Source organism: Hemitrygon akajei, chromosome 8 (genome assembly GCF_048418815.1).
Source record: "Hemitrygon akajei chromosome 8, sHemAka1.3, whole genome shotgun sequence".
Classification (NCBI taxonomy): Eukaryota; Metazoa; Chordata; class Chondrichthyes; order Myliobatiformes; family Dasyatidae; genus Hemitrygon; species Hemitrygon akajei.
In genome coordinates, this window is record NC_133131.1 from 86,769,669 (window position 1) to 86,796,616 (window position 26,948).

At 39.9% G+C, this 26,948-nt stretch overlaps 1 protein-coding gene across 2 annotated transcripts in view; it reads left to right on the top strand.

Annotated features, from left to right (window-relative positions):
• Positions 1-4,308: 4,308 nt before the first annotated feature.
• Positions 4,309-26,948, top strand: part of dgkb (diacylglycerol kinase, beta) — a 768,700-nt gene continuing 746,060 nt past the window's right edge. For both annotated transcript variants that reach the window (XM_073054135.1, XM_073054136.1), the window contains exon 1: positions 4,309-4,427. The gene's annotated coding sequence lies outside the window, so the exon portion shown is untranslated. The remainder of the gene's footprint in view (positions 4,428-26,948) is intronic.

Below are 26,948 nucleotides of genomic sequence, written 5' to 3' on the forward strand. Positions count from 1 at the left end.
GGATGGTGGTAAAGACTAAAACATTAGGAGTATTTAAGATCCTTTTGGACAGGTCCATGGATGAATGAAAAATGGAGGGTTATGGGGTAGTGTGGGTTTAGTACTTTTTTAAGGATTATATGGGTTGGCACATCATGGAGGGCTGAAGGGCCGGTACTGTGCTGTAGTGTTCTATATAACAATTACAGCATGGAAACAGGCCATCTTGAGTCCATGCTGAATGTTTACTCTCACTTAGTCCAACCGACCTGCACTCAGCCCATAACCCTCCATTCCTTTCCTGTCCATATACCTATCCAATTTTACTTTAAATGACAATACCGAACCTGCCTCTACCACTTCTACTGGAAGCTTGTTCCACACAGCTACCACTCTCTGAGTAAAGAAGTTCCCCCTCGTGTTACCCCTAGACATTTGCCCCCTAACTTTCAAATCCTGTCCTTTTGTTTGAATCTCCCCTACTCTGAATGGAAAAAGCCTATCCACATCAACTCTATCTAACCCCCTCATAATTTTAAATACCTCTATCAAGTCCCCCCTCAACCTTCTATGCTCCAAAGAATAAAGACCTAACTTGTTCAACCTTTCCCTGTAACTTAGGAGCTGAAACCCAGGTAATGTTCAAGTAAATTTCCTCTGTACTCTCTCTATTTTGTTGACATCTTTCCTATAATGCGGTGACCAGAACTGTACACAATACTCCAAATTTGGCCTCACCAATGCCTTGTACAATTTGAACATTACATCCCAACTCTTATACTCAATGCTCTGATCTATAAAGGCCAGCAAACCAAAAGCTTTCTTTGCCACCCAATCCACATGAGATTCCACCTTCAGGGAACTATGCACCATTATTCCTAGATCACTCTGTTCTACAGCATTCTTCAATGCCCTACTATTTACCACGTATGTTCTATTTTGATTAGTCCTACCAAAATGTAGCACTGCAATATTCCTACCAAAAGGTAGAGTTGGTGGAGAGGAAAGCAAATGCAACATGAGCATTCATTTCAAGAGGTCTAGAGTATAAGAGCAGAGATGTGATGCTGAGGCTTTATAAGGCACTGGTGTGGCCTCATTTTGAGTATTGTGAACAGTCCTGGGCTCCTTATCTAAGAAAAAATGTTTTGGCTTTGGAGAGAGTTCAGAGGATTTTCACAAGGATGATTCCGGGAATCTGCAGTGTGCTACCAGCCACACTAGACCCCTTCCAATTCACCTACTGACACAACTGATTGACAGATGACCCAATAGCCACAGCTCTACATACCATCCTTGTGTATCTGAAGAAGAGGGATGCTTATGTGCGAATGTTGTTCTTGGGCTACAGTTCAGCATTCAACACCATCATTCCCTCCAGGCTCGACAAGAAGCTCAGAGGCCTCAGCCTTCACCCTACCTTCTGCAGCTGGATCCTGGACTTCCTGTCAGATCGCCAGCAGTTTGTAAGAGCGGGCCCTGTCACCTCTGCTACTCCCACCCTCAGCAGAGGAGCCCCTCAGGTCTGTGTTCTAAGCCCCCTCCTTCACTCTCCGTATACCTGTGACTGTGTCACCACCCACAGTTCCAATCTGCTATTTAAATTTGCTGATTATACTACATTGATTGGCCTAATCTCGAATATTGTCAAGGCCGCCTACAAAGAAGTCATCACCCTGACAGTGGTGTCAAGAAAACAACTTCTCCCTCAATGTCGCAAAAACAAAGGAGCTGATCATGGACTACAGGCTAATCCTATTGACATCAATATATCTGGGGTTGAGAGGTTGTGGTGAACTACATATACCTGTCTGGACTGCTCCTGTGGCTCCTCCCACAGACCCCTGCTGACTGCTCCTGTGGCTCCTCCCACAGACCCCTGCTGACTGCTTCTGTGGCTCCTCCCACAGACCCCTGTATAAAGGCGATTGAGGCCTGATGCCCGGCCTCATTCTCCAGGATGTAGTGTTGTTCATTCTTCCAGTCAATAAAAGCCGATACCTCGCTTCTTGCGTCTCAGAGTGAGTTATTGATGGTGCATCAGAGGGTGAACAGCTTTAAGCTTCTTGGCATACACACACCGAAGATCTGTTCATACCGGCTGTGTGGTGGAGAAAAACAACAGTGCCTCTTTCACACCAGACGGCACCCAAGTCCTAATAACTTTCTACAGGGGCACAATTGAGAGCATCCTGACTGGCTCCATCACTGCCTGATATGGGAACTGTACTTCCCTCAATCGCAGGACTCTGCAGAGAGTGGTGTGGATGGCCCAGCACGTGTAAAAAAAAAAAAAGAAAAAAAAAAGGGGGCTTGAAGGTTCATTGGGGACCTAGGTCACCCAAACCATAAACTGTTCCAGCTGCGACCATCAGGGAAATGGTACCGCAGCATAAAAACCAGGACCAACAAGCTCCAGAACAGCTTCTTCCACCAGGCCATCAGACTGAGTAATTCACGCTGGTACAATATATTGTCTGTCCTATTCTATATACTATTTATTACAACTTACTATAAATTGCACATTTAGACAGAGACATAACATAAAGATTTTTACTCCTCATGTATATGAAGGATGTAATTAATAAAGTCAATTCAATTCAATAGAATGAAAGGTTTATAATATGAGGAACATTTGATGGCTCTAGGCCTGTAATCACTGGAATCAAGAAGGATGGTGGGGGGGGGGGGGATCTCATTGAAACCTTTTGAATATTGAAAGGACTAGACGGAGAAGATGTGGAAAAGATGTTTCCCATGTTGGGTGGGGAGTGTCTAGGACAAGAGGCCACAGTCTCAGGATAGAGGGGCATACATTTAAAACAGAGATACAGAGAAATTTCTTTAGCCAGAGGGTAGTGAATTTGTGGAATTTTTTACCACACGTAGCTGTGGCGGCCAAGTCGTTGGGTATATTTCAGATAGAGATTGATAGGTTCTTGATTGGCCACAACTTTAAAGATCGCAGGGGAGTGGAGCTGAGGAGGGGGATAAAAGTATCAGGCATGATTGATTGGTGGAGCAGACTCAATGGGCCAAATGGACGAATTCTGTTCCCATGTCTCATGTTCTATGACCCAATGCTTGTGTGGTTGTCTCATCAGATCAGGCTTAAAAACTTTTCAAATTGACTAACTAATGAGAAAAAATAATAATCATTTCCTGGTGCTGCTAAAATTGGACAATATCATTTGAAGTTATAAATTAATGCATGTCATATTGTTTCTGATACTGCTCTTCAATTCCCTGTAAATATGAAGCTGTGTCGCTCAAATATCTGTTTTTAATTACTGCATTGCCTTGCTCTGCCAAGTCTGCTTTGCTTTGTACAGATGGAAAAAATTTAAATGCCCCTGTAAAGCTATTTTTTCCCCAGAATATTTTCCTGATTCTTTATACATCAGTCGCCTTGTTGTTGATAGTTCTGTGGACAACTCCCAGCAATGTGTTTCATCTTTTGCTAACAGTTGCCCTTCCAAAATCTCCTCAGTTTTATTGTAGCATTTGTCAATTTCCATCTATCTTTATCAAATTTTTTTGCCATTGAGATATTTGGCTTCCAATCATATATTCTGCCCGTATTTCTGCAGCAGCTACAGCAGCTTATATGGCTTATTTGTTAAAATTCTTTCTGTATAAGGAGTTGAATTGCATAATTGCTCTCATTTTGAAAAAAAAATCTTATTTCTTTTTTTTTTAAAACACTTGTACATTTTTGTCCTTTTTCAATCCCATCTGAATTATTCCCACTTCCCTATTTGTCCCTTTCCTCGGGTACAGAGGTATTATTCCTACATGTAAAGATCATGCTGTTTATAACATTCCTGGGGTAATAATTTTACAGGACCCTGAACCAATATCTTGTTTACATGAAGGTGCAATTACTTTCTTGTTCAATCTGTACTGAGCTCTGCACTGAAGAAATAAGCAAAATGTAACTGCTGTTCAGGAGTGGCAGTCTCTTCTATATTACCAGATAGCTTATAAATGAGATCTTTATCTATTGTCTTGTATAATGTTTATTTCTGGTTAATTTTCTAAAGCTCCATGCCTTTGAAGCAAGTGATTATTTTGAATCATTGTTAAGTCAATCATTTCAGAAAATGTTTAATGATTATGACCAATAAGTTTAAAAGGCAGAGCAGATGCATAGATACTGAAGAATAATCATGCATTTGGCTCAGCTGTAACCCAAGATTTTTCCTGTAAGTGTTTTAGCTCATGACATCAATCAAATGCGTTTATTATACGCTTGTGGAGCCTGAGCCTGACGTCATCACTGAGGGGCATAATTACACACCCACAGTTCATCTTTAGTACACCATTGGTTCTCTGGCTGCAAGCTTTGACAGCATTGCTGCATCTATTTGAAAGAAAACTTGTTGTGTATCATGCTTTGATGGTGAAATCGGGATGTTCTTCTGATGCAAATGAAGCATAGTTTCGAGGTAGGTGGGTTGTACCCCTTTCCAGTAAACTCCTTAATCTAGAGATGCTTGGTGTATCATTTAATAAGTTTTTCACTTTAGGATAATATTGAAGGTATGTGCAGCCTGTCATTTAAAATAAATGTTCAATGATGGTGCTTAATGTCAATAACTTGTTTTTAAAATTTAACACTGGAGGACCCAGAGGAAAGCCACATCATCAGAGGCAGCATGTACAAACAGCGATTGAACTGAACCCGGGTCGTTGACAATAACGTTATACTAACTCCTATGCTACCATTTTGCCCATTCTCTGTGCTGCTGCCATCATCAGCAGGGCATTGATACAATTGCTCTTAAACACAATTACAAAAATGCCCTGATGATAGTGGGGCAGCACAGAGAACGGGGCTAAAGTGCAAGTTTCAAAATTAGTGTACTGAAGTGTAAATAAAATCAGAAAATGGTGGAAATGCTCTGAAGTCAGGTGACATCAGTTGTGAAAGAGATAAACTGTAATTTTAGGTCAGAAATCCTTCGGAACTATTCTGATTAAAGATCCTTGAGCTGAATTCTTAGCTGTTTCTCTTTGCACAGAAGCTGCCCAACTTGCTGCATGCTTCCAGCATTTTCTATCTTTTCAAATTTCAAGTTTTTAGTACCTGCATTTTAATTTTGATTTTTTTGATTTATTATTGCTCGACTGTTTGGCAATATAAGTAGAATTCAGCCATGAACCATAATATTTTGTACCTGTACATTCTGAATCCTGTTTGGAAGTGAAATATAGCTTTCAATATTTTATTAAATATTACTTTGTATGAGCTGAAACCACAGTGGTTGTTCTGGAAGGCTGGGAGTTCATTAATCTGCTTATTTTTATTGCTAATTTGGTACAAAGTATTACATAAAGTTAGAAGGAATAGAATCCGAGCAGAGCTAAAGAAGATCTGAAAACAATTGATTGTGTTATCTGGTGCATTGGTGTGATCTTACTGAACTTTGTGATAAGCTCTGGCTAATGTCTGGCTTCGTGCCTTTCGTAAAACTTCAGTTCAGAAGCAATTTGCTTACTTTGATTGTTTGAGTGATTTGTTTCTCTGTACATTGGGCGTTTGACGGTTGTTTTTCTTAATGAGTTCCTTTGATGTTTCTGTTTTGTGGCTACCTGCAAGAGGAGAATTTCAAGGTTGTATAATGTATACATACTTTAATAATCAGTGTACTTTGAACTTCGATCTTCAACGCTTTGCCTGAAAGGGTGTTAGAAACAACTTCAGTAGTTACATTCTCCTTACTGCAAGATCTCTTTTTAAATCTCCTTTATACAAACATAAGAATCTTTTTTTTCCTAGAAATCTTGTTTGTTTGGAACGCAATATGGCTGGATCCAACCTGGAATCTTGTGTTTTATGCATTACATTATAAATAGCATAACTGTCATCAAAGAAAGGAAGTAACTGAATGAAGTATGTGCAACCAGAAATGCAAAAAGCAGCCAGATCAGTCCTTTGGCATTTGTATTACGTTTCTCCCACCTGATTTAACTATATATAACTAATTTTCTGTACTTCATTGCTTCTTTACTAACGTCCTCTATTGTAGTGAGAACCATATTTCTGTCTCTCTCCAGAGTTACAACGAAGTTTTCTGCGGATTTCTTTGTCATAAAAGGAAATCATTTTTGTAAACTGATTATTTGCGTAATATTCATGACCTTTCAATTTTAATTGTTATCAATTCTACTGTCATCATCAGAGGCTACTTCCATGTGATCTGACTCATTGGTAAATAATGAAACAAAGTAATAGGGTTTTATTTTTGGGATTTTATTGTTGCTGTCAGTGATTTTTATTATTTTAGTTAGTGATGCTGTTCCTGTCTTCACTTCTCTTTAGAGAATATTTTGCTGTTAAGGAATGTAAATCAAACTTAATTTTGTTGTTGTACTTTGCCAACTTAATTGCCTTTTTAACTTCTCTAATCTGTTTATCACCATAAACATTTACTCCATCCACAAATAGAAACTCTTGCCATTATAATTGCTAGTTATTCTTCACATCCCAAACCACAGCCTTTAAAAATAAGTATGAAGAGTGCTTCAGGGCAGCTACAGGCAAACTCTCCTCCCAACATACAACTATCCTAACAAGGGGTCGGGGATGACACTGGTGGTTAAATAGTTAAACTACAACACTACATATCAAAAATGGTTGACAAGGCAAGGATGCACGCTCAAAATCCACCCTGATTGAAATGCAGTTCAATTCAATTTGATGACTTAACATGCTTTTGTCTTGTAACACGAATCCAAGTATCAGGTGACCACAAGACTATCGGATTGTCTCAAAATCCATTTGGCTCAAAAACGTTCTTCAGGGGAGGACATTTGCCATCTTTAGCTGGTTTGATCCATGTATAAGTTTAGAACTTATGTACTGACTATTTAATCCTAGTGTATTTACTACTTTTGATATGACTTAACAGGCAGTTCAGTTATATCACAGCTGCAATGTTCTAAAGAGAGAATCAGACCAGCAACACATCGACAGGGTCACTCCCTCCCAGACAATCTTGTAGAATTCTCCTCGTGACCAGTTTCAGATTGTTGACTAAATTAGAAGAACTACCTCACCAATGGGTTAAGCAGCAGCTCATCGTGGTCATATCGGTCGCATCTTCCCACATAAATAGTTTCCAGGCTTCTCCTGCCTTGCCTGAGATGGTGGCATTCTGGCTTACTGATAGAAGGAAGTAGCCATCAGAGTATTAACTCTACACCTTGAGGATGTGAAGTTAAAAACTTGTTGGCGGATCATGTAAAACTTAAAGATTTTTTTACTATGCATTGTCATTCTTCAGTACACAAATACAAAGGAGATTGAAATGACTACTTCTCTAGACCCAGTGCAGCATAATAAAACACAATAACTATAAAGAACACAATTAAAATACAATAAATATAAAAGCAGTCCTGCAAAACACAATGTACAAGTAACTGGGTGTGGCCTACATACATAAGATTATTTTATATACACAGACTGGCATGTACTGTACATAAAGTAATGCTGACTCCTACAGGAAATGACACAATAACATAGTGACTCTCTGCATGAGGAGCTCTTCTACAGGATATCAGTAAACCTAGTAGGACAGTGACTGTGTCAGTGTAGGGTTGAGGTGTGGAGTGTATGTGTCAAGTGAGTGTATGGGGGAGGTGGTGGATGGAGGGTGCTGAGGGGCCATGGAGAGGAGTGGCTGATATGGATATAGTGGAGGTGGGATTAGTGAGGTGGGTTAATGTATACGGGTGTTGATCAGCCTGATAGCTCGCGGGCAGTAGCTGTTTTCTGAGTCCAGTGTTCCTGGCTTGGATACTGTGTAGGCTCCTCTGATGAGAGTGGGATAAACAGTTCTAACTCAGGGACGGGTGGGACTCTTCGTGATCTTGCTGGCATTTTAACAGCACCTTTCTGTATGCGTGTCCTTGATGGTGGGTAAGAGTGTGCCAGTGATGTGCTGGGCAGTTCTAGCTACTCATTGTAGAGCCCTCCTGTCTGGCGCAGTGCACTTTCCAAACTAAAACGTGATGCAGCATGTTAGGATGCTCTGCACTGCGCACCTGTAGAAGGTCGTAAGTATTGAGGTGCATAGTCCAGCTCTTTTCAGCCTCCTCAGAAAGTACAGCTATTGTTGAGATTTTCTGACTTGTGGAGGATGTGTCCTGGGACCATGAGGGGTTGTTCGAACTGCTTGCAGTTTCCACTGCTGTGCTGCTGATATGAAAAGGAGGGTGAGTGGTGCGAGGTTTCCTGAAGTCAACAACCATCTCCTTTGTCTTGTTGATATTGCGGAAGCATTTATTTGCCTGGAATTCGAGCTCTTGCACTTCCTCTCTGTAGGCTGTCTCATCGTTGGCTATGAACCCCACCACTACCGTGCCATTGGTGAATTTGACAATGTGATGTCTCGAGTGTTTGGCTGTGCAATCATGTGTGAGCAGAGTGTACAGCAACAGGCTCAGCACACAGCCCCGAAGATGGGGGCAACTGTGTTGAGGATGTTGGGCAGGGAGGAACCTTTTTGCATCCTGACAGTCTGAGGTCTGTTGGTTAAGTCACACAGTGGTGTGCTTAGAGTAAGGAATAGGAGTTGGCTCTTCGACATCTGTGGGGTAATAGTGTTGAATGCTAAGGTGAACTCCAGAAACAACATTCTGACATATGTCCTTGTTTTCTAGGTTTGTCAGAGCTAGATGTGTGACAGATGCTGTGGCATCTTTTGTGGAGCAGTTCTGTCGGTAAGCATATTTATGAGTGTCCAGTGTGGCAGGAATGTGGTTTTTGATGTATGACATTACCAGCCGTTCACAGCACTTCATGATGATTGGTGTCAGTGCCACCGGGTTGTAGTCATTTAAATATGAAGCTGTAGAGTTCTTTAGTGCAGGGATAATGGTGGCAGATTTGAGGCATGTGGAAACAGCAGTCTAGATGAGTGAAGTGTTCAAGATGCCTGTAAACTGACCTTCTATGCTTGTACTTCAGCTGGTGAATCAAAGTTTCATTGTGTTGAATACCACTTGGAAAAACGTTCAGAGAGAGAAAGGCATAGAATGTATTGTGGTTGGGTAGCAGAATGACAACTGTCAGACTGTGCCTCTGACATGTAACGGGTGAACTAACACAAGGATAAGCTCCTTGACTTGATTTCATTAATCTACCGGTTGCAGATGCATCTATCTGTCCTATCATTTGAGAGAAGACACCTTGTGATTGTTTTGGAAACAATATGGAACAGACAAGGAATAGATTTTGCATCTCCAAAGGTGCTGCAAACCATCCTCATCAGCAGGAATGTATACCAACACAACCTATAACTTTGTAGCTTGGCATATTCCTCACTACTTAGTAAATTCTGTTTCTGTGAGGACTGTAGAAGGACATGGTGAAAGCATTAAAAGTGAGAACAGCCCTGGTAAAATTCCTACGCAGGGCTGCATGTGCATTAAACATCAAGCAACAGCTGGATTGACCAATCCCACTCCTAATAAATCAGATTAAAGCTGGGTAGTCCCAGTGCATTTCTAGTAATGAACCATGATGGATGATTGTGCAGTGAATGGGAGGAATGTGTTTCAGGAATATCCTCAACCATGTCAAAGACGAAACATCCACGATCATGATTAGCCTGAGTGCTCAATCGATAGTCCGTCTGACCTTTCTCCTGAGGTAGCATCATCCCAGAACCCTCTGTTCAAGTCATTTCATTTGCTCTGCATGTAATGAATTATACATAGCTGACAATGAAAAGCCCTCCCACCACCTGCAAAATGAAATCTGTGAATGATCGTCACTTCCCCAGATGGGTGTCTCTTCCAAAAAACAAACCTCATGAAGTTCATTATAGTCCAGGACAATACAGCCCATTAGACTAACATCCTGTCCAGCCCTTTAATTGTTCCTTCCCTTCAATATTGTGTAATATGGCCCATCCGCACAGTCAGTCACTGCTCGAAGTCCTATCCCTTCACTTTCTGATTTGTCACTTTGTGAACCTGATCAGAGCTAACCGATGACACAGTTGATCATCACCATTCCCAAGCTTTTGTTTACATCTTCCCTCCCCCAAGCGAAAGATCCAACACTCCTGTCACCTCTCCATCAAGATCCACAATCACTGGAAGCAAATACAAAAACAGTTCAACAGTTAGCTTCAGAATAAAGTCCCTGAGAATGTGGAGTGTGCAAGTCCTGTTCAGTTGTAAGAAACACCTAAAATTTTTTGCAGATTGAAATATTGCAGACGGATGCTTCAGCACAGAACATGTTGACTCCCACTGTGCATTGTGGGTTTCATAAGCCTTCTCCAGTGCAGAACTATTTCTAGCTCTATTTTTATCTTACAAATGACTCCCATCCCAATCCCTAATAGTTATGACTATTCTTAATATCTTTATCCTCCTCTGCCTTTGTTAAATTTGTTATACCTAGCAAAATTTAATTGTGGTCATGATATATTTTTGAAGCAAGTCTTTCCAAATCTTATTGTATTTGGGTTCCTCCCAGTATATTATTGACTCCAGTTTCCCTGTTTTCTTACAGCATTGTATGTATTGCTGTGTAGACAGCTTAATAGTAGTTCTCACTTTAATATTCACTCTCATTTAAAATTCCTCTTCTCTAGCCATCTAAACTGGCTATTTATTTCTTCCCATGGTTTAATTTGTTATTCAATCTCTCATGTTTTAATTTGTCTTCAGGCTTACTTTTAGCTCCTTCCCCTCAGCATCAATTAACCACCTATTGCCAGTTCCTCATTTAAACTTTTCTATCTAACCACCAGATCATTGGTCTCATCGTGAATTAGATCTGCTTGTCTCATTAACCTATTCAGGAGCACTGACATCAAATGCCTCAGCTGCCCCTCTGCTGGGATCAACTAAGGCGCTCAAATCAACTAACTTTCAGCACAGTAGGACTTCTGTGCCAAATTTTAATTGAATCAATGGTTAGTGAACTTCTGAAGAATCTCACCTAGACCAAAATAGGATTTGTTCACATGGGCTAATTAGGTAGTCAGTGTGGCTTTGCGTGGGGCAGGTTATGTCTTGCAAACATGATTGAAATTTTTTTTTGAGGTGGTGATAAAGGTAATTGAAGCAAAGCCAGTGGATGTTGTCTACACATACTTTAAGGGGTTTGAAATATGACCCTAATAATAGGTTGATCTGGAACTTCACAATGCATAAAATCCGTAGTGAAATGATCATTGATTCAGAATTGGCATGCACTTAGAAAACAGGGTAATGTTTGGTGGGACTTATTCTCACTGGTGGATCATGACTAGCAGAACTTCAGTGATTCATGCTGGGAAATACATTGTTTCTGATATATTTAAATAACGAATGAAAATGTAAATGGTTTGGTTAGTAAATATGTAGATGACACAAGAAATGGTGGAGATTTGGACATGAAGGTTGTCAAAAGATTCCCTTGGTAAAGATCACTTAAAGATATGAATGGACAAATGGCATATGGAGTTTGTGAGATGTTGCACTTGGGGGACAAATGCAAAGGGAAAGCATACGTTTAAAGGCAGAACCTTAACAGCACTGATGTACATAAGGACTTTGGGGTCCAGATCCATGCATCTCTGAAATTGGTGACACAAGAAAATAGATGGGTAAAGAATGCATACTTACCTTCATTGGTCCGAGTGTAGGATATAATAGTCAAATCGTTCTGCTCTCCCCGTTACAGGAATGATGTGATGATTTGAAAAGGTTTCAAAAGAGTTGTACCAGGGTGATACCAGATTAGACCATAAGACCTAGGAGCAGAACTAATCTATTTGGTCCATTAGTTCTGCTCCACCATTCGATCATGCTGATTTATTTTCCCCTTCAAGCCCATTCTTCTGTCTTCTCCCATAACCTATTATACTTTGTAGGTTGAGTACCCCTCATCCAAAAATCTAAAATCTGAAAATCTCTGGAATCTGAAATTTTTTAAAGTGCTGACATGATGTCACAAATGGAAAATTCCACAAGGAGCTGGGGAGGTTCTGAGGCAATGTGCAGGTCTCTGCACACCACAGACAGTTCTGAAGTAACCTCACATACCATGAGGGGTCTCTGTTAGTGCAAACCCATTTTCAGCAGTCATTGTCGCCAGACCTTCATGCATTACTTACAGTCATTACCATGTGTATTATGCTTATTCTCTGCTCTGTGCTGTGAAGTTATTGTTGAAAACGTCAAAAAGTCCTGCAGTTACTCCTATGGGTAATAGTGAAAGGAGAAAGAGGAAGCATTTCTGTTTACCTAAAACACAGTCAATCTGTTGGAAAAACCTGACAGTGGTATAAGTGTGAAGCACCTGACAGAGGAGTTTACTGTTGAAACAACCACCATCTATGACCTGAAGAAACAGAAGGACAAACTGTTAAAGTTCTATACTGAAAATGATGAACACAAGTTAATGAAAAATAGAAAAACACTGCACAAAGTGAAATTAAGATCTTGATCGTGTATTGAAAGAGTGGATTCATCAGCATCAGAGTAAACATAAGCTGCTTAATGGTTTCAATAAGTACTTTTAATGTCAGAGTATATACAATATTCATCCTGAAATTCCTTTTCTTCGCAAACATCCACAAAAACAGAGGCGTGCCCCAAAGAATGAATGACAGTTAAATGTTAGAACCCCAAAGCCCCCCCCCCCCCCGATGAAACAAGCAAAGATCCATCTTGGCAAACTGAAAATTGAAAGTAATTGTGAATATTCAGCAGGCTGGTTGCAGAACTTTAAGAAAAGTCATGGCATTAATTTTTAAAATTTTGTGGTGATAAAATATCTACTGATTATGAATCAGCAGAGAAATTCATTGAGTTTGCCACGATAGTAGCTCTTGAACATCTAACAGCAGAACGAGCCTACAATGCAGATGAGATATCACTGTTCTGGTTGTATTGCCCCAGGAAGACACTGACTACAACTGATAATTAAGGATGCCAAGGACAGAATAACTGTGCTGGGATATGCTAATACAGCAGGCATGCATAAATGTAAGCAATGCCATGGTAGGCAAAATCATGTATCCTCATTCTAAAGGTGTGAATACCTTACCAGTCTTTATTATGTTAACAAAAGGGAATGGATCACCAGGGGTGTCTCTTATGATTGGTTTCACAAACATTTTGCACCAATGCCTCATCCCCATTGCAGGGATGACAACCACAAGATTTTGAATATTCTTTGACTACTGTTCTGCTCATCCTCCAGCTGAAGATCTCATCAAAAATAATGTTAATGTCATGCACTTCCCTCCAAATGTGACTTCATTAATTCAGCCCTGTGACCAAGGGTCTCTGAGATCACTGAAGATTAAATAAAAGGCAGTTTCTTGAAAAGCATGAACAGGGGCATAGGTGTGGAAGGTTTCCAAAAGGAGTCTAGCCTTAAGGATGCCTTGTATGCAGCTGCCAATAGATGAAACACAGCAACTGAAGTCACACTTGTACATGCCTGACACAACCTCTAGACTACAGCTGTTTTTGATGATGATGAACAAAGTGATTATGTATGTCAAGTGAGAAAATATGTAAAAGTGATGCTTTGAGTCTTATAAAGCTGGAGGAAGTGGATATTGAAGAAGTTCCTAACATTGTTAATGAGTCATCAGCATTCTTTCAATGATCGATGGTGAAATAGTTGAAACGGTTCTGAACCAAGGTGATCATGATGAGAATAGTGAAGATGAGGATGATTTTGTTAACACAGAAGAAAAGGTGCTCATAGATTAAATGGTGAAAGTTTGTGATGGACTCACTGAAGAGCTAGAACAGCACGCATTCGTAACAGAACAAGAAATCACGTCAGTTTATAAAAATAAACATTTCAACAACAGAAACCCTTGTTAATGAGGCTGATCACATTGCAAGAAACTCTTCTTTTTTTTTTTAAGAAGTCAACCAGCACAATGCTTCCTCATCCTAAGAGTATTTGCTTCCAGGTCCCTCAAATGCAATGATGTTAACAATGATGTACCCCTCCCTCAGGTCTCTCAGAAATGATATAGTTGTTGTGTTTGGTGCTGTGTTTATCTTCTTTTGTTAGCAAAGATCATCATGCTTTTCTGGTAATTATAGAACATATTATTTTTGCATAAAGGCTGAATTTAATCTCCATTGTCATTATTGTGTTTGAAAATAAAATGTTTTCATTCCATTTATCTGTATTTAAATGTTATATTTAAAAACCAAAAGAAAAGTACAATACAAATACAGTGCACTGTAGCCATTTAATCAAAACACGGCATTGTAGGTGGAGACTGAACTCCTGCTGTTGTTCAACAGCTGATTCAGGTATTCTCCCAATGCTGCTTCTGTTACCCTGCGGACATTATATTTTCATTACCTTAATGGTATGTAATCATTTTTACTGTAAAGTGTATATATATGTGATGAACAAGTATAAGACAAAGACTGTTGACCAGCAGCACAAAAATTCTGAGTCAGAATGATGGTTATCCCAAGCTATCTCATTATATATAAAAGAATCAAAACAAATCTGAAGCACTTCTGGCACCAAGCATTTGGAATAAGGGGTACTCAATCCTTATTAATATTGGCTATAGGGAGAGTTTCAACAAATCAGGAGCAAAGCACACAAAATGCTGGAGGAACTTAGCAGGTCAGGTAGTATCTGTGAAGGGGAGTAAACAGTCAATGCTTCAGGCCAATCTCCATCATCAGGACTGGCAGACTTAGATTGTTTTCTCAGGACTGCTGGAGGATAAGGGGAAACCTGATAAAATTGAGAGGCGTTAAGAGAGCAGATCACCAAAAAATTTTTCTCAAGATGAGGATCTTCAATACCAGAGAGTGTAGCTTTAAGATGAGGGGTAATGCTTAATGGAGGTATGTTCTTTTTGCACAGAGTGATCAGCACTAGCAGTGGTAGGGGAAGCAGATATGATTGTCGCATTCACAAGGCTTTTAGATAGACACATGGATACGTTGGCAATAGAGGAATATGGCAGAAGAGAATAGTTTCACTTGACATCATGCCCATCACAAGCTCCGTGGGCTGAAAGGCCCGTTAGAGTGCTGTACTGTTCAATATTCTGTTTCAAATCGCAATAATCCTGTTAAGTATTTTTATCACTTGTTATGTAAAAGTCATGTATTGCTTTATAAAGGAAAGCAAATCCTGTTTAATATTACAACATGGTACTCAGCATATAAATAAATGAGAAGAAAAAATTGCTGAGAGACTAAATGGGTCCCCAGTAATTATAATGTTTAATAAACATGGTACTGTACATGGATGATAATAATGCAGCATCTGTAAACTGGAATAGCTTTTAAAATGTTTAATACAACATTCAGTTGGAACCAGTAGACATTTTAGTGGAATCACACAATTCACATTTTGTAGTAATTTAATTTGTATTTTACCCCAGTCAAAATGAAGAATTAATCTTCCAGCTTTATAGGCTAAACTACACATGAATCTGCACATATCACATTTCAGAAAAGAATATCAGTATAATTTCTGAGCAAAATGGAGTGAAATATTTGTTGTCTTCCTACACGCACTGGATACAGTAAGTTTAGCTTTTTGAAGGCAAGCTTACTGATTAAATACTGGTTGCAGCTATATAGGATCCTGGTCAGACCCCACTTGGAGTACTGTGCTCAGTTCTGGTCGCCTCAATACAGGAAGGATGTGGAAACCATAGAAAGGGTGCAGAGGACATGTACTAGGATGTTGCCTGGATTGGGGAGCATGCCTTATGAGAATAGGTTGAGTGAACACTGCCTTTTCTCCTTGGAGCGAAGGAGGATGAGAGGTGACCCAATAGAGGTGTACAAGATGATGCGAGGCATTGATTGTGTGGATAGTCAGAGGCTTTTTCCCAGGGCTGAAATGGTTGCCACAAGAGGGCACAGGTTTAAGGTGCTGGGGAGTAGGTACAGAGGAGATGTCAGGGGTAAGTTTTTGCTCAGAGAGTGGTGAGTGCGTGGAATGGGCTGCCGGCAACGGTGGTGGAGGCGGATATGATAGGGTCTTTTAAGAGGCTTTTAGGTAGGTACATGGAGCTTAGTAAAATGGAAGGCTATAGGTAAGCCTAGTAATTTCTAAGGTAGGGACATGCTCAGTACAACTTTGTGGGCTGAAGGTCCTGTATTGTGTTGGAGGTTTTCTATGTTTCTAAATATATTCTGGAAAATTCTGCAGCAAAATGAGTATTTTCATTTGACTGCTATGAGCAAATGCTTGCACTCTGAAGTTAAGATTGTGCTCGAGAACAAGCATCAGCAGTGTGGATGTCAGAATACATTTCTGGTGGAATTCCACCTTGTTCTTGTTTTTGGATTGGGTATAGTGGGTGGGGGATGGGAAGACGGGGGTGTGTGGTCAATGAAGTAACTGCTCTGGCCCAAAGTTCACCTCATAGCAGGAGAACATTCTTGAACTGTGCTGCCTTATGACAGACAGCCCAAGGATACAAATGCAGATTCTACATGAATTGAACAAATGGCTTCACCATTTTCTTCCTGAAAGGCTGAATTCAAATTTTATGACCAAAGCCATTTGTTGTTCTTCACCAGAGAAAACAGTCACTCCACACTTATCCAGTCAAATGATTTCACTATGTTAAAATTCAAAATTTGAAATTCAAAAAGTAATCAAAGCTGAATGAAAAACTGTTAGTTTATAAAGAGCAGCCAATTAAAATTAAATGAGCAATGACTTATCAAAGTGAGCATCAAGAAAGACCCATGGTAGAGAGAAAATCACATGCATAAGCTGCATTTCTTCTTCCAGCAGGGACTCTCTGATTAGTTTGCTTTTGTGTATGTTCATTCTGCTGTGATATTGGACAAAAAATTAAAGGAATATTGTCACAAACCTTCAGTTTGCAACCAACTGATTCTATTGTTTTTTGAGCACTGTCTGGTAAATAAATCTTGACTTCTTTGTGTCATATTGCTCAAGATAACAGGTGTTTGAAATCTAAGCATTTAATTTGTATTCAGCAAATGAAAGGAGCAAAGATACATAAAACAATGGGATGTTTTAGTCAGTAGATCTCTTGCACTAGACAGATTATGCTTGAAATTGCATTTTTTTTATGTGTGACACAACTCCTTGACCTTTAACATAGCTTTGGACAGGGGTCTGAGCAGCAAGTAAAGGAAAAGATTTAATTGGCAGAGGACTTGGGAGTATAAACTGGAAACAGATGCACCAGAGAATGCACATCGGAAATGTGGAGGCTGCTTTGGGAGAACTTGCATGGAGTTCTGGATAGGTTTGGCCCATTGGGATAGCATGAAGGAATCATAGATGACAAGAAATATGGAACATCAAATCAAGAGCAAGAAAGAAGCATACTTAAGGCTTAGGAAGAGGGATCAGGCAGACTTTTGAGAGTTACAAGGTAGTCAGGAAGGAGCTTAAGAATGGACTTGGGAGAGCCAGAAGGGAGCACAAAGGCTTTGGCAAGTCGATTTAAGAAAAAAAAACAAAGCATTCTACAAAGATGTGAAGAATAGGAAGATGACTAGAATGAAGGTAGGACCAGTTAGGGATAAAGGGGTCATGTACATGGAGATGGAGGAGGTAGGGAGGTCCTTAATGAATGCTTTGCTTCAGCATTCACCAGTGGGAGGGACTTTGATGAATATGAGGTGTGCATAGAACAAGATGATGTGCTGGAATAGTTGGTGTGCTGGAAAGATGATGTGCTGGAAATTTTGAAGAACATTAATATAGATAAGTCCCTGAGGCCAGACAGGATGTGCCTCAGGTTGTAATGAGAAGCAAGGGAAGATAACTACAGGGGTGTTGATGATATTTGCATCCCCACTGGCCATAGTAGTAGTGCCTGAAGATTGGAGGCACATGTTATTCCTTTGTTCAAGAAAGTTATAGGGATAATTCTGGGAATTATGCACCAATGGGTCTTATGTCAGTGCTGGGAAAACTGCTGGAGAGGGTTGTTAAAGACAGGATTTACAAACATTTGAAGAAGCATAATCAAATTAATAATAGTCAGTATGGTTTTTTAGGGGCAGGCTGTGCCTCACAAGCCTAATTTAATCCTTTTCCATCAAGGAGAGAAAATTGACTGATGGGTAGAAGGGAAAGAGTGGGAATAAGGGGACCTTTTCTGCAGACTACTGGTGTTCCACAGGAGTCGGTGTTAGGTCCACTACTTTTCACATTATAAATTAATGATCTGGATGACAAAATTAATGGCTTTGTGGCTAGGTTTGTGAACAGCACAAAGATAGGTGGAAATCCTGGTAGCTTTGGGGAAGTAGGATGGCAAAGAAGCGGCAGATGGAATACAGTGTCAGGGTGTTTGTGGTCACACACTTTATTAAAGACTTCTAAAGGTGGAAACAAATTCAGAAATCGGAAGTGTAAAGGGACTTCGGTGTCCTCGTGCCGGATTCCCTAAAGGATTGCTTGCAGGTTGAGTCAGTGGTAACAAAAACAAATGCAATATTAGCATTCATTTGGAGATGAGTCGAATATAAAAACAAGGATGTAATGCCGAGGCTTTATAAAGCATTGACCAGACTGAACTTAGAGCATTTTGAGCAGTTTTGTGCCCCTTATCTAAGAAAAAGATGTGCTGACATTAGAGAAGGTCCGGGGGAGTTCTACGAGAATGAAAGGGTTAATGTCTGAGGAGCATTTGATGGCTTTGAGCCTGTACTTGCTGAAGAACGAGGGGGGACCTAGTGGAAGTGTACATACATAGAGTAGATGTTTCCATTAGTGGGATGCTCTGAGCTGAGGACAAGAGAACACCCATTCAGAATAGAAGGATGTCCTTTCAGAACAGATGAGGAATTTCTTTAGACAGAAGGTAACAAATCAATTTAATTCATTGCCACAGAAGGCAGTGGAGACCAAACCATTGGGTACACTTAAAGCAGCATTTGAAAGTTTCTTGACTAGTAAAGGCATCAAAAATTATAAGAAGGCAGGAGAATGGGGTTGAGAGGGAAAATAAATCAACTGTGAATAAATGGCAGATCTGACTTTGAGCCAAAGGGCCTGATTCTGCTCCTATATAGACAATAGGTGCAGAAGTAGACCATTCGGCCCTTTGAGCCTGCACCGCCATTCTGAGATCATGGCTGATCATCTACCATCAATACTTGGTTCCTGCCTTGTCCCCATATCCCTTGATTCCCCTATCCATAAGATACCTATCTAGCTCCTTCTTGAAAGCATCCAGAGAATTGGCCTCCACTGCCTTCCGAGGCAGTGCATTCCAGACCCCCACAACTCTGGGAGAAGAAGTTTTTCCTTAACTCTGTCCTAAATGACCTACCCCTTATTCTCAAACCATGCCCTCTGGTACTGGATTCTCCCAACATCTGGAACATATTTCCTGCCTCTATCTTGTCCAATCCCTTAATAATCTTATATGTTGCAATCAGATCCCCTCTCAATCTCCTTAATTCCAGCGTGTACAAGCCCAGTCTCTCTAACCTCTCTGCATAAGACAGTCCGGACATCCCAGGAATTAACCTTGTGAATCTATATGTCTATATCTTACAGTCCTATGGTCTTTGAGGCAATGGCAAATCAAATTTACCAAAATTGAGTAGTGTATGTGGAGCATACACATTTTAGTAAAGAGTCTAACAAGGTTCCCCATGTTGCTCATTCAGAAAGTCAGAAAGCATGTGATCCCAGGAAACATGGCTGCATGGATTCAGAACTGGCTTTCCCACAGAAAGCAGAGGGTGGTAGTAGTATAGTTTATTGGCTTCTATTCTGCTTGTTGGTTGGTGACTAGTAGTGTTCTGCAGGGATCTGTTCTGGATCCCCTGCTCTTTGGGATTTTTATAAATAGCTGAGAAGTAGAAGGGTGGGTCAGTAAGTCTGCAGATGACATGAAGGTTGGCAGTGCTATGGAAGGTTGGTGTACATTGTAACATGATATTGATAGGATGCAAAATTGGGCTGAGAAATTACAGATGGAATTCAATTAAGTAAAGTGTGAAGTGATACACTTTTGAAGGTTGAATTTGAAGGCATAGTACAGGGTTAATGGCAGGATTCTTAGCAGTGTGGAAGAGCAGAAGGATCATGGGGTCTATGTCTATAGATCCCTTAAAATTGCCATGCGGGTTGATAGTGTTGTTAAGAAGGTGTATGTTTTATTGGCTTTTATGAAAGAATGCTATGAAACTCTGGTTTGACCACACTTTATTGTGTTAAGTATCATGTTCAGTTCTGGTTGCCTCATTAGAGGAAGAAGGTGGAAGCTTTAGAGAGGATGCAGATAAGATTTGTCTGGATGCTGCTTGGATTAGAGAGCATGCCTTTTGTATATAGGTTAATGAGTTTAGGGCTTTTCTCCTTGGAGTGAGGGAGGAAGAGAGGTGAATTGATCAAGGTATACAAGATGAAAAGAGGCATAAACAATGTGGACAGCCAGAATATTTTCCCCCAGGGTGGAAAAGATTAATACAATAGAGCATAATATTAAGTAAATTGCATTAAAGTCTAGAGGGAACATCAGACGAAGTGTTTTTTTTGCATAGACAGTGATAAGTTCACAAAGTGTGCTGCCGGGGGTGGTGGTAGAATCCAGAAGGTTAGTGACTTTTAAGAGACTCTTAAGCACATGAATGAAAATTAGTGGAAGGCAATGGGGGAAGGGAAGGTTTAGATTGATCTTAGAGTAGGTTAAAATGTTGGCACAACATTGTGGGTCGATGGGCCCGCACTGTGCTGTACTGTACCAATTTCTATTTGCATGATGGAATGGAAATGTTGCAAGAAGCAAACTCAGTCCTGAGTGGCAATGTGTACACATGTTGACATACAGTGGGGGAAAGGCTTAAGGAAAATTTAAATGTTTGCACCACATTTGTAGTTAAGAGAGCCAGTGTAGTTGAAAAAGTAAGCGGTAAATGGAAAAGATAGGATTTTATTTAAAAGAAGTACATTTTTTTTCTCTTCACCAGAACTGAAGCTTGTCGATGCAGGTAAATCAATTCGTTTGAATGTGTATTTGATATTTTGCTTGTGTTGAATTTACAGAAAGTAAAAAACCTAAGTTAGCTAACTGTTTCTAGGTCACAGAAATGTGTTCCTGAGTGAAGGAAGCTAGATAGTAAATTGGGTTCATGTTGACTTATAGAAGGAGACAACTTTGGCTACTCAAATCTAGGGCAGATCGCAGAAAAATCCCATTTCCCACTGATAACTCCCTGTAGCCCATTCTCACATACTCCCATCAACTACAGCCCCACCCACCCAAAACCCATCACCTCCCAAACTACCAACGTGCATGTTATTGGGACTTGACTCAAAAATGGGGGGGCTGGAAAACAATGTGTAAATTCCACTTGGACAGCAACCAGGGTTGAATCCAGGTAAATGAAGCTGTGAGACACCAGCTGTACCACCGTGTTATCCAAGAAATGATGTTCTAAGTACACTGCACAAGCTTATGTAAAAAGATTTCTAATATGTACTGGCGTTTTAAATATTGTTACTGTTTTGAAACTGTTTAAATATTTATTGAAACAACAATAATGTTTAACTCCGTGAACATGGTATAAGGTTGGAGGCTCGGAGCATGATGGTCAATTAAGATGATGCTCACTAAAGATAACGTATTTAAGCAGGATTCTTGCCAGCTTGATGATTACAGTGATCAGGAGACCAAACATGTGATGAGCTGGAACACTATTATGTGTGAAACAAATACACAACCAGATGCAAAACATCTATTTAGTCTGCAAGAAATGTACTATCAAAATATGACCTAATAACAAAAAAATCAATTCAGTCTGCTAGGAATATATTAGTGAGGAATAGTTCTCACAAATGGAATACTAATCAGCTCATACTAAATGTGGAAATAAAAATTAAACAATTGGCAAAATCATATACCTGCAATGTGTATTTTTCAGGTTATTTTGGCTTTCATGTGTGTATTAATTTTCCTCATGTTCTGAGCATGGGTTAGTGCCAATACTTCAAAGCCCAAAGGCATGCTGATAGTTGGCTAATATTGTTTGCTCCTGGAGGTGTGTAGTAAGAAAATCAGTGGGACATTTATGGGCATAATGAAGTGTTGAATACAGGTATAGCTCAGAGCTTAATGTCCAAGGATACACATTGTATCTAAAGAACAGGTAGGAAGGCAGACAGGGTTGGTCTGTTGGTAAATAACGAAATCAAATCTTTAGGAAGAGGCAACATAGGGTTGGAAGGTGTTGAATCATTGTGGATAGAGCTAAGGAACTGCAAGGGTAAAAAGACCCTGATGGGAGTTGTATACAGACCTCCAAACAGTAGTATGGATGTGGGCTACAAATTACAATGGGAGATAGAAAATGCATGCCAAAAGGGCAATGTTACCATAGTCAAGGGGATTTCAGTATGCAGGTAGATTGGGAAAGTTGGGTTGGTGCTGATTTCAAGAGAGGGAATTTTTAGAATGCCTATGTGATGGCCTTTTAGAGCAGCTTGTGGTTGAGTCAATTAGGGAATCAGCTATTCTGGATTGGGTGTTGTGCAATGAACCAGAATTCATCAGAGAGCTTAAGGTAAAAGAATCCTTAGAGGAAAGTCATCACTATATGGTCGAATTCAACTTGAATTTGAGAAGAAGAGGCTTAAGTCAGATGTATCAGTATTACAGTGGAGTAAAGGTAATTACAGAGGCATGGGAGAGGAGTCGGCCAGAATGATTGCAGAAGAACACTGGTGAGGATGATGGCATTGGCTGGAATTTCTGGAAGCAATTCAGAAGGCTCAGGATATTTACATCTCAAAGAGGAAGAAGTATTATAAAGGCAAGATGACACAAATGAGGTTAATAAAATAAGTTAAAGCCTACATAAAAACCAAAGGGAGGACATGTAATAGAGAAAAACTTAGACCATAAGATATAGGAGCAGAAGTAGTCTATTCGGCTCATCGAGTCTGCTCTGCCATTCAATCATGGGTTGATACAATTCTTCCAGTCACCCCCACCCCTCCCCCTGCATTCACCCCATACCCTTTGATGCCCTGGCTAATCAAGAACCTATCTATCTCTGCCTTAAATACACCCAGTGGCTTGGCCTCCACAGCTGCTCGTGGCAACAAATCACAGATTTACCACCCTCTGACTAAAGTAATTTCTCTGCATCTCAGTTCTAAAAGGACGTCCTTCAATCCTGAAGTCATACCCTCTTGTCCTAGACCCCCCCCCCCCCCTACTGTGGGAAATAACTTTGCCATATCCAATCTGTTCAGGCCTTTTAACATTCGGAATGTTTCTATGAGATCCCCATTCTCCTGAATCTGAGGAATGCTCTGCCACAGACTACTGTGTAGGCCAAGTCCTTGTGTCTATTTAAGGTGGAAGCTGATTGTTTCCTGGTTGGTCAGGACGTCAAAGAATATGGTGAGAAGCCAGATGTATGGGGTTGAATGGGATTCGGGATCAGCCATGATGTTATGGTGGAACTGACTTGATGGGCTGAGTGGCCTAATTCTGCTCCTATGTCTTATGGTTTTATGGTCTTAATTTGCAGGTTGAGTCTGTGGTGAGGAAGGCAAATATGATGTTTGTATTCATTTCAAGAGGACTAGAATATAAAAGCAAGGATATAATGTTGAGACTTTATAAAACACTGGTGAGGCCTAACTTGGAATATTGTGAGCAGTTTTGGATCCCTTATGTTAGAAAGGTTGTGCTGAAATTGGAGAAGGTTCAAAGGAGTTTCACAAAAATGATACCAGGTTTGAATGCCTTGTCATATGAAGAGCGTTTGATGCCTCTAGGTCTGAATTGACGAGAATTTAGAAGAATGAGGGGTGACCTAATTGAAGCCTGTCGAATGGCAAAAGGCCTTGATAGAGTGGATGTGGAGTGGATGTTTCCTATGGCGGGAGAGTCTAAGACCGGAGGACACAGCCTCAGAATAGAGGGGCGTCCTTTTAGAATGGAGATGAGGAGGAACTTCTTTAGCCAGAGAATTATTTGCCACAAACAGCTGTGGAGGACAATTCTTCATGTATATTTAAGGCAGAGGTTGATAGATTCCTGACTGATCAGGGCATGAAGGGATATAGGGAGAAAGCAGGAGTTTGCTGCTAAGAGGAAAATTGGGTCAGCCATGATGAAGTAGCAGGCAAACTTGATGGGCCAAATGGCCTAATTCAACTCCTACATCTTACGGTCTTTTGATCTAAATGGGATTGATGGAATTGTTCTAAGAGCTGGCAAAGACTCAGTGGGTCAATGGCATGTGTAGTGATATGTGTACTGAGATTATTTCCATGCTTTTCATTGAGGAAAAGTAGACAAATGATAGGTAAGGGGACCTCTCCAAGAAATGTGGTAAAGAGTCAGAGAATTTCAATGAATTGCAACTTTGTGAGGAGGTGATCTTAAACACACTCAACGTGTGAATGTATTCATCCTGCATGAAAACCTTTAGTTAGGTAAGATTGAGAACTGTCAAAATGCCTGGAACGCACAATGAGACTATCAGCCACGTTTCTGATAAATGGTGCTCCAGAATGAAACACTGGTTTGAGGAAACAGGTTATTTCTTCTGAGGACATGAGAAGATGGCTTTCTTAGAGCTAAAAAAAAAAGAGATATTACAGTACAGGCTGTGATGCGCCTGTAGAAAACACTCTGAGTGCTTATCTGAAGAATGAATTATCAGTAGCAAGAGGTAAGGTAGAACCTCAAGGACAGTTAACAGATGTACCGTAGATTTCGTACTACAGAGCGCACCTGATTAAAAGCCGCTGGCTCTAATTTTAGAAAGAAAATCAATTTTGTACTTGTACAAGCCGCACCGGATTTTAGGCCGCACCGGATTTTCGGCCGCAGGTGTCCCACGTTGTAATATGAGATATTTACACAGAAAGATATTACACATGAGGATTTTTTAACTTTTAATTAAATCCATATGGTAACATAAACAAATACATATTGCAAATGCTTTTTTTCGAACCGTGCCTGTAACGCGGCTACTTTTAAATATACATACGTATCGGTAACACACAAATTACGTTGCGTATACTTTTTTACTGAACAACATTCCAATATCTCCTAACGACTGGTAAAAAATATATATACTGCAGCCTACCAGGAAAAGTTATTGATCGCCTTTAACTTAAAAGCAGCGTTTGCTCAGATCTAATGCCGCTCGCCCCCACCTTCCCGTTTATCGCAAACCGGTATTTCCCACAAGACGCGGCGAAACCGGGTGTGACGTCATAGCATCCCGGGATGTAGTACAGAAAACAAATATAGTTAAAACACTTCTAACTTTAACTAGAAATGACTAACAAATGAATTACTAAGCGAAAATATTATAAACTAAATAACTGCCATAAAGGCAGCACAATGCTTTTCTTCGAGTGTTTTCCATGTTGATGAGGGTGAGTACAAATGACTGATTTACAATAATTTAATTGTGAAAGTGCGCTTGATTTATCGTACAATTTCATTGGACCTCTGTGAACTACTCATCAATTTTATTGGTCTACTGTTACGAGGCAAAATGTTTTTGGCGGCATGAAAAAAACTCATGCATTAGCCACACCGTAGTAAAGGCCACAGTGTTCAAAGCTGTTCAAAATGTGGGAAAAAAGTAGCGGCTTATAATCCGACATCTACGGTAGTTGTTCTATGTCTAAAAGCACACGAGAAGATCTTAATGTGTGTTGCTGAGGACAGTTGTTGGAATTTTTTTTTAGTGCATGGAACATGACAGAACTAGATGCAAAACCTGGATTATCAATGAAGAATAAATTTTCCATGAATGGGAATATCAATGAAGAATATATATATATCCATCCCTTCCAGGGTATTAACATAAGTAAATAAGTATTCTTTTACTAACCTGTCCACCAGGAAGATCTGTTTACCTGACCACAGGACAAGGTGAGGGAACACCTGTAGTGAAGTGGCAGTGAGATACTTAGCAGAATATTATCAGGGATTGGGGATACTTACATGACAAATATGACTTCATTGTATAATAATATGGCCTCTCAGTAGTAGGCTAATCACAATCAGTTGCAGGGTAGCTTTTGAAATCTTTAACCAGGCATTAAATCTATAACCAATGAATGAATGCCATTCTTTGTTTAAAGAAGATCAACAAAGTTGTGTTAAAATCAAATCATGTTTGATTAACCTGAATGAATTTTCTAATGAAATAATTGAAATGCATTTTTTAAACCTCAGTGTTTACTTAGATTTTCAAATGGCACTAGAGAATGTTCCACTTACTTTTTTTTAACCAAAATTGAAACCTTTTGAGTCAGCATGAATTTAAAAAAGTATGATTCAAGGACAGAAAACAGAATTATAATAAACTGTGATTTACCAGGTTGAACATTGGTTAACAGGTCACTTTTTGTAAAAGTGCAGCTGACAGGATTTTTTTTGCAGGTAACACCAATATTTGGATATATTATAAACTGTGAGTAGTCAAAATGGACCTAGATAGGCAAGTAGGATGCACAAATGGATGATTAAATATTAATGAAAAAGTTGAAGTGTTATATTTTGACAGAATGAACAATACAATATACAGACTAAATGATCTGTATGTGTTTGAGTATGTATGTAAGCACCCACGCATGCATATGTGTGTATAAATATGTTGAGCGACTATGCAGAGGCATGTGGAATGCTCAGGTTTATGAATTAGATGTCTGAAGAGCAAGTACAAGGTTGTTATGCTGAACCTTAAAACTTGCTGTATCGTGACAGGAGTTTTAGATCCAGTTCTAATCAACACACCTTGGGGAAAATGTGAAGATACAAGAGAAGATGAGCAAAATATTTACTCTGGTGGTTCAAGAGATGTAAGATATGTTTCAACATCAAGGTAGAGAAGTCGTGATTGATTTTGTTGAAGCAAAAAGTATGAAGAGAATATCTGGAAGGTTTATACAAGGACATGACTAGGTAGGCATGCTAAGTAGAGGGCTCTCCTTCCTACTAGTAGATACTTGAAAAGAG